Here is a 13,834-nt window from a genome sequence, read left to right as displayed (position 1 = left end):
CTCCGCGTTCAACACACGTACGGAGCGGATGACGTCTCCTCCTTCTTGATCCAGCAAGGGGGAAGGAGAGGTTGATGAAGATCTAGCAGCACGACGGCGTGGTGGTGGATGCAGCAGTGATCGCAGCAGGGCTTCGCCGAGGTTCTGCGAGAGGGAGAGGTGTAGCAGGGGAGAGGGAGGCGCCAAGGCTTGAGGTGCGGCTGCCCTCCCTCCCCCCCCTTTATATAGGCCCCCTAGGGGGGTGCGCCGACCCTAGGAGATGGGATCTCCTAGGGGGGGCGGCGGCCAAGGGCGTGGAGTACCCCCTAAGGCAAGTGGAGGCGCCCCCTCCCCTAGGGTTCCCAACCCTAGGCGCATGGGGGGCCCAAGGGGGGGTGCACCAGCCCACTATGGGCTGGTTCCCCTCCCCACTTCAGCCCATGGGGCCCTTCGGGATGGGTAGCCCCACCCGGTGGACCCCCGGGACCCATCTGATGGTCCCGATACAATACCGGTGACCCCAAAACTTTCCCGATGGCCGAAACTACCCTTCCTATATATAATTCTTCACCTTCGGACAATTCTGGAACTCCTCGTGACGTCCAGGATCTCATACGGGACTCCGAACAACTTTTGGATTACTGCATACTCATATCTATACAACCCTAGCGTCACCAAACCTTAAGTGTGTAGACCCTACGGGTTCGGGAGACAAGCAGACATGACCGAGACGACTCTCTGGTCAATAACCAACAGCGGGATCTGGATACCCATGTTGGCTCCCACATGCTCCTCGATGATCTCATCGGATGAACCACGATGTCAAGGACCTAATCAATCCCGTACTCAATTCCCTTTGTCAATCGATACGTTACTTGCCCGAGACTCGATCGTCGGTATCCCAATACCTTGTTCAGTCTCGTTACCGGCAAGTAACTTTACTCGTACCGTAATGCATGATCCCGTGATCAACCACTTTATCACATTGAACTCATTATGATGATGCATTACCGAGTGGTCCCAGAGATACCTCTCCGTCATACGGAGTGACAAATCCCAGTCTCGATTCGTGCCAACCCAACAGACACTTTCGGAGATACCTGTAATGTACCTTTATAGTCACCCAGATACATTGTGACGTTTGGCACACCCAAGGCACTCCTACGGTATCCGGGAGTTGCACAATCTCATGGTCTAAGGAAATGATACTTGACATCCAGAAAAGCTACAACAAACGAACTACACGATCTTTGTGCTATGCTTAGGTTTGGGTCTTGTCCATCACATCATTCTCCTAATGATGTGATCCCGTTATCAATGACATCCCCATATCCATAGCCAGGAAACCATGACTATCTGTTGATCAACGAGCTAGTCAACTAGAGGCTCACTAGGGACACATTGTGGTCTATGTATTCACACATGTATTACGATTTCCGGGTAATACAATTATAGCATGAATAATAGACAATTATCATGAACAAGAAATATAATAATCATTTTATTATTGCCTCTAGGGCATATTTCCAACAATATTCATATGTATTCAGCTTCACCCAACCAGCTTCAGGTGCACACCACTCGGGATCAACATCGCCCATTATCAAATGTGGTCGGCGGACTCAGTTACCATATGTGACAATAGTTTTACCCTTGCTAGGAGATGAGGATAGATCAGTTCTAATGTCGATTAGTGAATCAAAGCAGCTCACCAAGAACCTTCTAGATGCTTCCATAGGAGGCGGGGGCTTAGGATGAACCACCTTATTCCAAATGTGGCAGGCACGCCACAACGTCATTAGAAGTAGAGCGCTCGATATCCGGTAGTGGCTCTAGAACAACCAATAGCCATTCCCTCCCCGAATTTTGGATGGAAGTAATATTCGGTAAAGTCCATATCTCACACATGGTACGCTATAATTATTAAGAAAGAGTGCGAGGTACGACGGAGCGAATGAAAGCCGTCTTCGGTTTCTCAATAACACACCGGGAATAAGTCATTATGCTCAAGGCCTCAGATGTGCTTGTTCTGCCATGTTGGCAATGAATCCGCGGCCACCCTCCAAGCAAAATTACAAACCGTGGGAGGAACATCACATGACCAAATGACATGCCAACAGGACCAACACCCATCAGGTCTAGTACTAGTCTCCGTCAAGGTACCTATGAGCTTCCTTGAAGCCAAATTGGTATGCATTTTTGACAGAAAAACCCCATACTTACCAGGCCCCCAAGCAAGTGTATCATCCTCCAACCGTGGTGAAGCATGGATCTCAGCAACATCAGCCGGTATGAAATAATTCTACAACAGACCATAATTCCATGAACCGTTCTTGTTTAGCAATTCAGAGACAAACCGAATTCGACATCTTCCTTGCAATGTGATGGGTTTTTAGGAGAAGGGCCACAAAATCCAATTAGCATGCCAAATCCGAGTACTCCTTTTGTTTCCGGCCCTTCAAATCAAACCTTTTTTCAGTCGATCAAGCCATAGCTAATAGCGTGCAATGATGATGAGGCATTCCCAAGAAAATAGTGTCCTCAAACTTACTGCTAGGGTAGTTCTGGCCTTTAAACTGTTGGGGAACGTAGTAATTTCAAAAATTTCCTACGCACACACATGATAATGGTGATGCATAGCAACGAGAGGGAAGAGTGTTGTCCACGTACCCTCGTAGACCATTAAGCAGAAGCGTTATGACAACGCGGTTGATGTAGTCGTACGTCTTCACGATCGACCGGTCCTCAGTACCGAACGTACGGCACCTCCGCGTTCAGCACACGTTCCACTCGGTGACGTCCCACGAACTCACGATCCAGTAGAGCTCGGGGAAGAGTTTCGTCAGCACGATGGCGTGGTGACGATGTTGATGAAGTTCTGCAGCAAGGCTTCGCCTAAACACCGCTACAGTATGACCGAGGTGGATTATGATGGAGGGGGCACCGCACAAGGCTGGGAGAGATCTTTGTGATCAACTTGTGTGTCTAGAGGTGCCCCCTGCCCCTATATATAAAGGAGCAAGGGGGAGGCCGGCCGGCCCTTGTTGGCACGCCTAGGAGGAGGAATCCTCCTCCTAGTAGGAGTAGGATTCCTCCCTTTCCTACTCCTACTAGGAGGGGGAAAGGAAGGGAGAGAAAGAGAAGGAAAGGGGGGCGCCACCCCCCTTCTCCTAGTCCAATTCGGACAGGGGGAAGGGGGAGCGCTGTCTGCCCTAGGACGGCCCCTATATCTTTACCTTATAGCCCAACAAGGCCCATTAGTCCCCGGGGGGGGGGGGGTCCGGTAACCCCTCTGGTACTCCGGTAAAATCCCGATTTCACCCGGAACTATTCCGATGTCCAAATGTAGGCTTCCAATATATCAATATTTATGTCTCGACCATTTCGAGACTCCTCTTCATGTCCGCGATCAAATCCGGGACTCCGAACTACCTTCGGTACATCAAAACATATAAACTCATAAAACTAATCGTCACAGAACTTTAAGCGTGCGGACCCTACAGGTTCGAGAACTATGTAGACATGACCGAGACACGTCTCCGGTCAATAACCAATAGCGGAACCTGAATGCTCATATTGGTTCCTACATATTCTACGAAGATCTTTATCGGTCAAACCGCACAACACTATACGTTGTTCTCTTTGTCATCGGTATGTTACTTGCCCGAGATTCGATCATCGGTATCCCAATACCTAGTTCAATCTCGTTACCGGCAAGTCTCTTTACTCGTTCCGTAATACATCATCCCGTAACTAACTCATTAGTTATCATGCTTGCAAGGCTTATAGTGATGTGTATTACCGAGAGGGCCCAGAGATACCTCTTCGACATTCGGAGTGACAAATCCTAATCTTGATCTTTGCCAACTCAACAAGTACCATCGGAGACACCTGTAGAGCACCTTTATAATCACCCAGACGTTTGGTAGCACACAAAGTGTTCCTCCGGTATTCGGGAGTTGCATAATATCATAGTCATAAGAACATGTATAAGTCCTGAAGAAAGCAATAACAGTAAACAAACGATCAAGTGCTAAGCTAACATAATGGGTCAAGTCAATCACATCATTCTCCTAATGATGTGATCCCATTGATCAAATAACAACTCATGTCTATGGTTAGGAAACTTAACCATCTTTGATCAATGAGCTAGTCAAGTAGAGGCATACTAGTGACACTATGTTTGTCTATGTATTCACACATGTATTATGTTTCTGGTTAATACAATTCTAGCATGAATAATAAACATTTATCATGAAATAAGGAAATAAATAATAACTTTATTATTACCTCTAGGGCATATTTTCTTCAGTATCCCACTTGCACTAGAGTCAATAATCCAGATTACACAGTAATGATTTTAACACCCATGGAGCCTTGGTGCTGATCATGTTTTGCTCATGGAAGAGGCTTAGTCAACGGGTTTGCAACATTTAGATCCGTATGTATCTTGCAAATCTCTATGTCTCCCACCTGGACTTGATCCCGGATGGAGTTGAAGCGTCTCTTGATGTGCTTGGTTCTCTTGTGAAATCTGGATTCTTTTGCCAAGGCAATTGCACCAGTATTGTCACAAAAGATTTTCATTGGACCCGATGCACTAGGTATGACACCTAGATCGGATATGAACTCCTTCATCTAAACTCCTTCATTTGCTGCTTCCGAAGCAGCAATGTACTCCGCTTCACATGTAGATCCCCCCACGACGCTCTGTTTAGAACTGCTCCAACTGACAGCTCCACTGTTTAATATAAACACGTACCCTGTTTGTGATTTAGAATCGTCCGGATCAGTGTCAAAGCTTGCATCAACATAACAATTTACGATGAGCTCTTTGTCACCTTCATAAACGTGAAACATATCCTTGGTCCTTTTCAGGTATTTCAGGATATTCTTGACCGCTGTCCAGTGATCCACTCATGGATTACTTTGGTACCTCCCTGCTAGGCTAATAGCAAGGCACACATCAGGTCTGGTACACAGCATTGCATACATGATAGAGCCTATGGCTGAAGCATAGGGAACACTTTTCATTTTCTCTCTATCTTCTGCAGTGGTCGGGCACTGAGTCTTACTCAACTTCACACCTTGTAACACAGGCAAGAACCCTTTCTTAGCTCGATCCATTTTGAACTTCTTCAAAACTTTATCAAGGTATGTGCTTTGTGAAAGTCCAGTTAAGCGTCTTGATCTATCTCTATAGATCTTGATGCCCAATATATAAGCAGCTTCACCGAGGTCTTTCATTGAAAAACTTTTATTCAAGTATCCTTTTATGCTATCCAGAAATTCTATATCATTTCCAATCAATAATATGTCATCCACATATAATATTAGAAATGCTACAAAGCTCCCACTCACTTTCTTGTAAATACAGGCTTCTCCAAAAGTCTGTATAAAACCATATGCTTTGATCACACTATCAAAACGTTTATTCCAGCTCCAAGAGGCTTGCACCAGTCCATAAATGGATCACTGGAGCTTGCACACTTTTTTAGTTCCCTTTGGATCGATAAAACCTTCAGGTTGCATCATATACAACTCTTCTTCCCGAAATCCATTCAGGAATGCAGTCTTTACATCCATTTGCCAAATTTCATAATCATAAAATGCGGCAATTGCTAACATGATTCGGACGGACTTAAGCATCGCTACGGGTAAGAAGGTCTCATCGTAGTCAACTCCTTGAATTTGTCAAAAACTTTTTGCAACAAGTCGACCTTTGTAGACAGTAACATTACCGTCAGTGTCTGTCTTCTTCTTGAAGATCCATTTGTTCTCGATGGCTTGTCGATCATCGGGCAAGTCAACCAAAGTCCACACTTTGTTCTCATACATGGATCCCATCTCAGATTTCATGGCCTCAAGCCATTTTGCGGAATCTGGGCTCATCATCACTTCCTCATAGTTCGTAGGTTCGTCATGGTCAAGTAACATGACCTCCAGAACTGGATTACCGTACCACTCTGGTGCGGATCTTGTTTTAGTTGACCTACGAGGTTCGGTAGTTACTTGATCTGAAGTTTCATGATCATCATCATTAGCTTCCTCACTAATTGGTGTAGATGTCACAGGAACTGGTTTCTGTGATGAACTACTTTCCAATAAGGGAGCAGGTACTGTTACCTCATCAAGTTCTACTTTCCTCCCACTCACTTCTTTCGAGAGAAACTCCTTCTCAAGAAAGGATCCATTCTTAGCAACGAATATCTTGCCTTCGGATCTGTGATAGAAGGTGTACCCTATAGTTTCCTTTGGGTATCCTGTGAAGACACATTTCTCCGGTTTGGGTTCGAGCTTATCAGGTTGAAGCTTTTTCACATAAGCATCGCAGCCCCAAACTTTAAGAAACGACAACTTTGGTTTCTTGCCAAACCATAGTTCATAAGGCGTCGTCTCAACGGATTTTGATGGTGCCCTATTTAACATGAATGCAGCCGTCTCTAAAGCATAACCCCAAAATGATAGTGGTAAATCAGTAAGAGACATCATCGATCGCACCATATCTAGTAAAGTACGATTACACGTTCTGACACACCATTATGTTGTGGTGTTCCGGGTGGCGTGAGTTGCGAAACTACTCCGCATTGTTTTAAATGTATGCCAAACTCGTAACACAAATATTCTCCTCCACGATCAGATCGTAGAAACTTTATTTTCTTGTAACGACGATTTTCCACTTCACTCTGAAATTGAACTTTTTAAATGTTTCAGACTTATGTTTCATTAAGTAGATATACCCATATCTGCTTAAATCATCTGTGAAGGTGAGAAAATAACGATACCTGTCGCGAGCCTCAATATTCATCGGACCACATACATCAGTATGTACGATTTCCAACAAATCTGTTGCTCGCTCTATAGTTCCGGATAACGGCGTTTTAGTCATCTTTCCCATAAGGCATGGTTCGCAAGTACCAAGTGATTCATAATCAAGTGATTCCAAAAGTCCATCAGTATGGAGTTTCTTCATGTGTTTTATACCAATATGACCCAAACAACAGTGCCACAAATAAGTTGCACTATCATTATCAACTCTGCATCTTTTGGCTTCAACATTATGAATATGTGTATCACTACTATCGAGATTCAACAAGAATAGACCACTCTTTAAGGGTGCATGACCATAAAAGATATTACTCATATAAATATAACAACCATTATTCTCAAATCAAATGAATAACCGTCTCGCATCAAACAAGATATAGATATAATGTTCATGCTTAACGCTGGCACCAAATAACAATTATTTAGGTCTAAAACTAATCCCGAAGGTAGATGTAGAAGTAGCGTGCCGACGGCGATCACATCGACTTTGGAACCATTTCCCACGTGCATCGTCACCTCGTCCTTAGCCAGTCTCCGCTTAATCCGTAGTCCCTGTTTCGAGTTGCAAATATTAGCAACAAAACCAGTATCAAATACCCAGGTGCTACTGCGAGCTCTGGTAAGGTACACATCAACAACATGTATATCACATATACCTGTGTTCACTTTGCCATCCTTCTTATCCGCCAAATACTTGGGGCAGTTCCGCTTCCAGTGACCAGTCTGTTTGCAGTAGAAGCAATCAGTCTCAGGCTTAGGTCCAGACTTGGGTTTCTTCTCCTGAGCTGCAACTTGTTTGCCGTTCTTCTTGAAGTTCCCCTTCTTCTTCCCTTTGCCCTTTTTCTCGAAACTGGTGGTTTTATTGACCATCAACACTTGATGCTCCTTCTTGATTTCTACCTCCGTAGCCTTTAGCATCGCGAAGAGCTCGGAAATTGTCTTATTCATCCCTTGCATATTATAGTTCATCACGAAGCTTTTGTAGCTTGGTGGCAGTGATTAAAGAACTCTGTTAATGACACTATCAACAGGAAGATTAACTCCCAGTTCAGTCAAGTGATTATGATACCCAGACATTTTGAGTATATGCTCACTGACAGAACTATGCTCCTCCATCTTGCAGCTATAGAACTTATTGGAGACTTCATATTTCAATACAGGCATTTGCTTGAAATATTAACTTCAACTCCTGGAACATCTCATATGCTCCATGACGTTCAAAACGTCGTTGAAGTCCCAATTCTAAGCCGTAAAGCATGGCACACTGAACTATCGAGTAGTCATCAGCTTTACTCTGCCAAATGTTCTTAACGTTGTCAGCAGCATCTGCAGCAGGCCTGGCACCCAGCGGTGCTTCCAGGACGTAATTCTTCTGTGCAACAATGAGGATAATCCTCAAGTTATGGACCCAGTCCGTGTAATTTCTACCATCATCTTTCAACTTTGCTTTCTCAAGGAACGCATTAAAATTCAACGGAATAACAACACGGGCCATCTATCTACAACAACATAGATAAGAAAAATACTATCAGGTACTAAGTTCATGATAAATTTAAGTTTAATTAATCGTATTACTTAAGAACTCCCACTTATATAGACATCCCTCTAATCATCTATGTGATCACATGATCCATATCAACTAAACCATAACCGATCATCACGTGAAATGGAGTAGTTTTCAATGGTGAACATCACTATGTTGATCATATCTATTATATGATTCACGCTCGACCTTTCTGTCTTAGTGTTCCAAGGCCATATGTGCATATGCTAGGCTCGTCAAGTTTAACCCAAGTATTCTGCGTGTGCAAAACTAGCTTGTTGTAACATCCCAAATTTTCAATTTGGAATGTTATACATTAGATCATCATGCATAACATATTTTATTTTGCATTTTGGTTGATCCTAGAAATTCTACGCAACTCAATGATCCACGGAGAGAGTTGGGGATTTCGTTATTTTCATATTTGAGTTCTCTCATATTTTGAGAATAGGATCATTTGATTTTATTTATTGTATCATCAATTATTTCTATTACAAAAATATGAGAGAGGGAATAAAATGACTTTCCCAAAATAAAGAAATATTGAGGATTTAATAAAAAAATCAAATAAGATTTTATTTCGGAGTTTTTCGGTGTTTTATTTGAATTTAGGAAAAATGTGCGTTTTTCAAAATTGCATTTAGGTCCCAAATAAATGTTCACCTTGTGCGGCTTGATTTTAGAAGCCCGTGAAAATTTATTTCGGAATTTTTGGAGTCTGTTTAGTATTTCTTTTTATTTTTCTTCCGAGCGGAATAATTAAAAAAAACGAACCGACTTCGGGCCGTACCCGAGCGGGACACCGCTCGGGGGCAACCCTTAAATAGCGCCGCCCCGAGCCGCCCCAGCCCATCAGCCCCGCCTCGATCCGCGCGCACCGCCGGAGACGCCGCCGACGATCTCGCCGCCCGAGGTTCGTCGCGTCTCGTTTTCCGCGTCGGAAAAAAATATCGGCGTTCGTCGTTTTTCTTTTTCTCGGATTAAATCCACGATTTTTCTGATCGCGATTCCTGATCCGATTTTCGTTTTAGTTTAACTTTTCGCTCGTTTATCGAAATCAGGCGATTCAAGCGCCTAGAGTTTCGTCTCGAAACCCTTTATCCGTTTAACCAACTTAAACAAGTTTTTGCTACTGTAAAATTTGCCCTAGATCCAGATTAGTAGAACGAAGTTGTTTTCTTTCGCCGTTTGACTTTCGTTGCTTCGTTCGATTTGATTCTTTTTGCCAATCGGAGTTCTTAAGTTGAACCTTCCGGTTAGATCTCTTATTTGAGTTTTACCTATGCATTAGATGAGTACTTATTGTATACTTGTTTGTTTGTCTGCGATAGAGTACCCGGAATGCGCCGCCTGTTACTTCGAATCGTTAGGTTTCGTGGATCATCAGCAAGGCAAGTAACACTTTGATCATACCTTTTCTACTACCCAGTTTTATTGCATTAGATCAATCCTCACACATTGCATGATTAGGATCTAATTAAATTATGGGATGGGAAGTAGATGAGGTAGTACCTATTACATGTTTATTATCAAACCTTTGGGAGTTACTTCTACGTTTGCTTATTATGCCATGCTATGCTAGTAGACGTGGATTGGGTGAGTGATATCCATGACAGATGTGAGATTGTCAATTAATGGTTTATCTAAGGTGGCAACTTAAACACACATCTGGGTGGATTGAGGCACCTGGGTATTCCAGGATTTGCCTGTTTTCTTTTGGACCGCCACCCAGGCTCAAAGGGATCATGAGACTATTCATACTAGAAACTTCCGTGTGCAGCCACAAGCTATTATGGGCTCTAGCATAGTTGACTAAGTCGTGCGAACTCTTACAGTGGTAGACTAGCAGATGTAGGGGATGTAGGTGGTACGGTCTACCCGATCGTAAGGTGCTAGCGCTTTTGAAAGACTATGTCTCGGTCATCCGTCTTCTCAAACACCCTGTAGTGCGAGAAAACAAACGGAGGCGATCGTGTCTTGTGGGAAAAAGTGCGCAAACCTCTGCAGAGTGTAATAAACTAATCATGGTTAGCCGTGTCCCCGGTTATGGACATCTTGAGTATCTAGTACTTGGATTATCATGTGAATCTCAACATGTTACTCTAAATTAATTTTGTTGGGTTATGTTTAATGATGATGCTTAATTGGGATTGAGAATGCTGTCAACCATTCTCACTGTTTAACAACCACCATGATAGTAATTAAATTTTATTTCCTTTGAAGTAGGGGAAAATTGGCTTTACGCAAAACTGTAACCATAGAGCTTTCAACCAGCCAAATATGCATATAGTATAGCTGTTTCATTCCATTACTCTCTATGTGTTACCTTGCCAGCATATTCCATGTGCGGACCTGTTTCGGGCTGCAACGTTAATGTTGCAGACTTTTCAGACGATGATTAAGGAGTTTTTAGGTCGTGGTTCTATACTCAGTGATGCCGTTGGAGTTGATGGACTCACTTATCTTCCAAGCCTTCCGCTGTTATCATTATTAGATGGCCTTAAGCCATATTTATTGTAATAAGTTCTCTTTTGAGACACTCGATGTAAAAAGTGTGTGATTGCTACTCTGCTATATATCCTCCGAGTACTGTGTGGTGTCAACATTACTGATCCAGGGATGACACCGGAGCACAAAGATCAGACCGTTTGAGGTCTGGTCGCTACAGAGATGGTATCAGAGCACACACTGACTGTAGGACACGACCACTAAGTTAGAGACCTAGATCACTATTCACTCTCTTCTCTTCTGACCTCTCATCTTTTCTACTCTTTAGGATGGCGAATGCAAGGAACAAGTTCACACAACCGGATGAAGATACACCCTTTGGACGCCACTTGAAGGAAGTCACTAGATACCTGAACATAGGAGTACCAAGCTTCACGAGAACCTACAACGCCACTTTACCTGAAGAAGAGCGCTGGATGATTCAAGTTCAAGTTCCAGGGAGGACGTTCATGCCAGTCACTGAGCCCATAGAATTTTCTTTTGATGCACCATCTTGGAGTCTAGGAAAGAGCATGGCAGCTCACATCGCCATGGGACGCATTGGAGAAGTCTACCGCAAGGATCTCAAGGATACTATCTACCAGATTTGTGGGCGCCGAGATGAACACTGGGAGATGATCAGCACCAGGAAGGATAGATCAATCGCAGCTTTTATCCCGGAGTTAAATCAGCACATTCGACGACAGGAGAACCAGATGTGCGCAGACATGATAGATCTGAAGAAGGCAAAGACTAGAATCAAGGAACTGGAGGAAGAACTCAAGGCTACACGTGAAGATTATGAAGAGGAAAATGAAGTATTGATGGGGAAGAATGACGACCTGATCAAGAAGATTGGAATATTTATGGGAGGCCCTACGCCAGTAGATGAAGACGAAGAACCTCAGGAGATTAGCCTGGAAGACTACATCATCATCGACGGCACCGACTCGGAACCAGATAGTAGCGATGATGACTATGTTGATGAAGCTAGAGCAGATATCATGGAGTCAACGACCATAGAATATTTCTAGTATACCACCTCATCAGTAGTAGTAGTCCACCATGTAAATATAGTAGCCCGAGCACTTTTGTGATAGATAGATCGATTGTATGCCTTTGTTTGATTGATTGAAGTGAATTGTTTGTTTTGCCTCATGTGCATATGGGTAGTGTTTTCTCTTTAGACCCCCTCTATTCTTATATCTCATCTTTTCTAAACCCTCAGATGCCTCCGAGACATGACCCCGGATTTACCTTCCCACCAGAGCTCACCCAGTTGATCCAGGAGCAGAATACATTGATGCAGTTGCTAGTTCAGAATCAGAATCAAGGGAACAACAACAACAACCCACCACCACCACCACCACCTGTTGACCACTTAGCCCGTTTTCTTAGGCTGAATCCGCCGGTGTTTTCCAGTAGCACCGAGCCGATAGTAGCAGATGATTGGCTCCGCAAGACAGCTAGGGAGTTGACCACAGCAGGATGCACAAATGCGGAAAAGGTGAAGTTTGCCGCACATCAGCTAGAAGGACCCACAGCATCATGGTGGGAGAATTTCACAGCCACTTTCCCAGTTGACACTGTCACATGGGACCAGTTTCAGCAGGCTTTTCGTACTGCACACGTTTCAGCAGGAGCTATGGCCATGAAGAAGCGTGAGTTTCGCAACTTGCGCCAAGGAGGAAGGACAATTGGCCAGTATGTGGAGGACTTTAGTAAGTTAGCATGTTATGCCCCGGATGACATCGCTACGGATGCAGCGAAGCGGGAGAAGTTTCTGGAAGGACTGAATGATGAGCTAAGCATGCAGTTGATGGTAGCAACCTTCAACAACTACCAGGAGTTGGTGGATCGTGCTCTTATGATTGAAGGGAAGCAGCGGCAAGTTGAGAACCGCAAGAGGAAGTATGGACAAGGTAAGTACAATTCAGGAGCTCAGCAGAAGCCACATTTTACCCCTAGACCGGGAGGACATTTTCAGCATACCCATGGAGGAGGTAGCTCGCACAATCACAATGGCACCAAGAATGGTAATGGCAATGGAGGAAGCAACGGCCAGAACCGCACCAACCCCTCAACCCCAGCCAAGAAGGACTTGAGCCAAGTCACTTGCTTTAAGTGTTCAAAGACCGGACATTATGCCAATGAATGTCCTGAATTACAAAATGGAAATAGCAATGGAAGTTCTGGGAAGAAACCGAACCCTTTTAACAGGGGACAAGTGAACCACGTTAGCATGGAGGAGGTTGAAGCTCAGCCCGATGCAGTAATAGGTAAGTTTTTGGTTAAGTCATTTACTACACTCGTTCTTTTTGATACTGGTGCATCGCATTCATACATCTCAAGAGGATTTGTGGATAAGTATAACCTACCAACCCAAGCCCTTAGGTCACCCATGTTAGTAACCTCGCCCGGAGCAGAGTATGTGGCTAGTCTATGGTGTGATCGGTTACCATTAAGGATTGGTAACTATGTTTTTCCCTCAGACCTAATAGTATTGGAATCTCAAGGATTGGATGTGATATTAGGCATGGATTGGTTATCAAAGTATGAAGGGAATATTGAGTGTGCTAGTAAGTCAATTCTGCTTACCACCCCAGAAGGGAGAAGGATCAAGTATGTATCCCGACATGTGCCGAAGAGGACTCAAGTAAATTGCTTAACAAGAGTTGTGCAGGAGGAAGTACCAGTGGTAAGGGATTTTCCTGATGTATTTCCAGAGGAGTTGCCAGGCATGCCACCGGATAGAGATATTGAGTTCTTGATTGAGCTATTGCCAGGCACAGGTCCAATATCAAAGAGACCATATAGGATGCCAACAAAGGATTTGGTGGAAATTAAGAAGCAAATTAAGGAGTTACTGGATAAGGGATATATTCGCCCAATGTTCTTCGCCTTGGGGATCGCCAGTACTTCTAGTGGAGAAGAAGGATGGATCATCCAGGATGGTTGTTGATTATCGAGGATTAAATGAAGTAACAATCAAGAACA

Source organism: Triticum dicoccoides, chromosome 6A (assembly GCF_002162155.2).
Source record: "Triticum dicoccoides isolate Atlit2015 ecotype Zavitan chromosome 6A, WEW_v2.0, whole genome shotgun sequence".
NCBI lineage: Eukaryota > Viridiplantae > Streptophyta > Magnoliopsida > Poales > Poaceae > Triticum > Triticum dicoccoides.
This window is presented reverse-complemented; position numbering follows the sequence as displayed.